Source organism: Acanthisitta chloris, unplaced genomic scaffold (genome assembly GCF_000695815.1).
Source record: "Acanthisitta chloris isolate BGI_N310 unplaced genomic scaffold, ASM69581v1 scaffold1489, whole genome shotgun sequence".
In the NCBI taxonomy this organism is placed as follows: domain Eukaryota; kingdom Metazoa; phylum Chordata; class Aves; order Passeriformes; family Acanthisittidae; genus Acanthisitta; species Acanthisitta chloris.
This window is the reverse complement of record NW_008691985.1, coordinates 156495-160473: the sequence shown is the minus strand read 5'-3', so window position 1 is coordinate 160473 and position 3979 is coordinate 156495.

The following is a 3979-nucleotide window of genomic DNA, read 5'->3' as shown; positions in this document are numbered from 1 at the left end:
ACACCTGTCAGCAAGGTGGGCATGTAACTGAAGTCTTTGGTCACAGAGCTGACCTTTGCTGGGCTCCCAAGCCACGTGCATCTAGAGATGGAGGGTCACCATCCCCTCCCTTGCCTGTTTCTTAAGCACTCCTGTAATCCAAGCGAGGGAACAAGCTGTGTCTTCCTCCACAGCAGCATGTTGCAACAACATGGACTCTTTGACCCCCTTCTCCTCAGCAGGTAGCAAGGTAAAACAGGAAATGGCTCTCAGGAGGGAAGATAAGTCTGGCCTGAGGACTCTTGCTCTTTAGAAGCAAGCAAGTGACCCCATGAGCAGTAGAGTGCCAGAATCTGAGGAGGCACATGCCTTTGATGCCTTGATTTCTTAATGGGACTCTTGGTAACAAACAGAGAGAGATCTGAGCGTGGGTTTCTCCGGCAGTGGCTGTGCGCGCCCTGTCCCCGTGCGCGTCGCGGAACGGCAGAGCTCTCGTTCTTCAAACAAATTCTCCTGTGTCACAGTGCAGAAAATTAAGGTACCATGTCCCCGATGCTGCCTGAGGACCTGCAGAGCTCCTCGGGGGCTTCAGTGCTCTGCAGAGCCCTGCTGATCAAAGCCCCTTTGATGTTTACTTAATGTGGCTGTGGACTGTGCAGAGCCCCCTCCGCCGCGGGAGGAGCGCTCGGAGCGCCGAGAAGGGAAGGCAGTGAAGCAGAGGGTGGAGAGAGCAGCGATGGTTGTAGAGCAGAGCAAGAGCTCCCTGGCAGCCTTGGCTTCTAGTGCTGCCATGATACAAACTTGGGTTTGAATGGCAGATCTGGACCATGCCCAGAGGAAGAAGGATGTTGCTCATCACAGTGCGATGTGATGCGCAGGGAAGACACCCAGAGTGATGTGGGTATAGACCAGTGTCCCTCCCTAACAGTGCTCACTGACATGGCATCCCAGCACAGTGGTTATATCCTCTTGTGCACAGGATGACGCAGAATTTGAGCCTAAACCCATTTGGTTATATCCTCTTGTGCACAGGATGAAGCAGAATTTGAGCCTAAACCCAGAAAAAAATAGACTTCTTCTGACCCCAGGACACTCAGGGTACACACAAGTTAAAACACTTTCTCTAACATTAAACAGGGCTCCAGCTTGCAAGAAGCTAAGGACCAACAGCTCCTGGTCCTAAGGCTCCCACCAGGGAGGACATCAGCATCTAAGCAAAATAAATCAGATGTGTAATCCCACCAAAGTTGATGTTCAGACAAAAGTAAGTCTTGAGATGCTCAGAGTAAGCTGGAATTTAATTGCTCCCCTAAATCTGCCTTGCCCTGAAGGCAATGCCCCAGAGAGGAGTGTGACTCACCTCACCTACCAGGATGATTTTGGGGGCACTTGTAACTCTCTCATTAGCCATAAAATGCAGTGACTAACTCAGACGTACATGTCTAAAGATCAGACAAATCAGGGCAGATGAATCAACTATCTGAACTCTCAGGGGTTTCTTGAATCAGAGTCCTAATTAAGGAAGGAGTAAAGAGCAGCCATTGTCCATCTCTGATGGTGGAAACCAGCCCCCTTGCTCTGCAGGACGGAGGCAGTGTGATCTACCATGATCTGCACAGTAAGAAAGGTGTTGACTTGCAGAGCCTTGGATGCCTCCAACACTTTTGACTGCAAGGACCTGCTAGTTCAGCTGAAGGACACTCAGCACAGGTTGCCTCCCTTAGCTCTGTTTGATAACTAGAATCGATAAGACCTTGCAGAAGTTGGGTGAGGTTTGCCTGGAGGGCTGCATGATGCCCGTGAGAACAGACACTGCACGTGGCAGAGAGCTGTGAGCCTGCCCACAGCCTCCGGGGCCGTTTGCACAGAGCCAGCAGAGCAGGTGAGAGCCTTTATGTCTTTATTGATAGGAAAACAAAACCTCATTGATTGCTATTGAGCCTTCCAGGAGCACCAAGGTATCAAAGTGTAATTAAAACAACACAATTAGATCAATGTCACACAAGGCAGAGCAGCCCACAGCGGAGCTGAGCCAGCCAGCATTCCTCTGACTGATCCAGATGTGCACTGTATGTTCCAGCACACACATGTGTATGTGGATGCCTGGACACAGACCTGGCATGATTGGGGCTGCCATGGTCTCCACAGACCATGACCACAAACATCATCAAGAGCATAAAATCATGGAATAGTTTGGGTGGGAAGGGACCTTGTTCCACCCATCCCACCTGGCCTGGAACACTCCCAGGGATGGAGCAGACAACAGCTTCTCTGGGCAACCTGTGCCACTGCCTCAGCACCCTCACAGGGAACAATTCCTTCCCAATGTCCCATCTAGTCCTGCTCTCTGGCAGTGGGAAGCCATTTCCTGTGTCCTGTCCCTCCAGGTCTTTGTCCCAAGTCCCTCTGCAGCTCTCCTGGAGCCCCTTCTGGCACTGAAAGGAGCTCTGAGGTGTCCTGAGAGCCTTCTCTTCTCCAGGCTGAACACCCCCAGCTCTCCCAGTCTGGGTCCATAGCAGAAGTGCTCTGGCCATCAGAGCATCTCTGTGACCTTCTCTGGACTCGCTCCAGAAGATCCACATCCTCCTTATATTGACAGCCCCAGAGCATCCCAAGCCAAAAAAGTGATGGAGGCAGCAATAGCTACAGTCTACTTAGAGGGGATGACTATCCCACCACTCAGATGTCCAGCTCTCACCTTCCCATTGCAGCAATCAAAATGCTCCCAAAAGGGATGTTGTAGCAAGGGGCTGTGCTACCCAAGAGGTCCCAGTCCCAGCTGAGCCCTTAGAGGAGAGAGGGAGGCCCAGGACTGAGCTACATGGTCTGGAAACAGATAAAATGTTCCCATCTGGAACCTGGATCAGCGTGCACTGGCCTGGGTGTCTATCTTCTATTTGCCTCCCTGAGGGGTGCTATAATTAACACTTATAAACCACTTTGATATCCCATGATGAAAGGAGCTGTACAAAAGCACTGCATTATAATAATTCATACCATAAATTTGTGAGAGCATGCAAAAATCTTTATAGCTAAAGGCACCTTTAAATACTTGAGAGTGCCTTTAAAAGGTAAAATACTTCAAGATGACTCTGATGCCTGTCTCACCATTTCATGGCTTTTAGTGGCTACCTAAGCTATAATAGGTAAGCAGATACCCAGAATTTTAAATGCCTTGGTTTTAGGGGGGCTGCTGAGATCCCACTGAAACCAGAAGGTTTCAACCCATATGTGTCCCCCAAAATAATCCCATCCCTTTCCTTGCTGCAACAATTGAATTTTCTCAGCAGGTCAAAACTAGTGTTGCAGTTTTTCATCCCAGGCATCTCATGAAACCCCACCTGGAATACTGCATTGAATTCTGGTGTCCTTAACGTAAGAAGGACATGGAACTGTTGGAGCAAGTCCAGAGGTGGCCATGAAGTTGCCAAGAGGACTGTGAGGACAGGCTGAGGGAGTTGGGGCTGTTCAGCCTGGAGAAGAGAAGACTGCATGGAGACCTCAGAGCAACTTTTCAGTATCTGAAGGGCCTGCAAGGAGCCAGAGAGGGACTCTTTGTTAGGAACTGCAGTGATGGGACAAGGGGCAATGGGTTCAAATTGAGAGAGGGAAAATGAGATTAGCTATTAGGAAGAAGTTTTTCCCTGTGAGGGTGGTGAGACACTGGCCCAGGTTGCCCAGGGAGGCTATGACTGCTTCAGCCCTGGCAGTGTTCAAGGCCAGGCTGGATGAGCCTTGAGCAACCTGATCTAGTGAGGAGATGTCCCTGCCCAGGGCAGGGGGTTGGGACTGGATGAGCTGTAAGGTCCATTCCAACCCCTGAATTCTATGATTCTACGATTCACTATGGGGAAGTGGGAGCTTAAGTATCCTGGTTGGAAAACACTTAGCAGAACCATGTTTTTACTCACTCAAAAGCACCTGCATAAATGCAACTTCTAACTGGCAGAAGAGCCACTTGTCAGACAAAGCAGAAGCAAGTTCACACCACATATTGCCA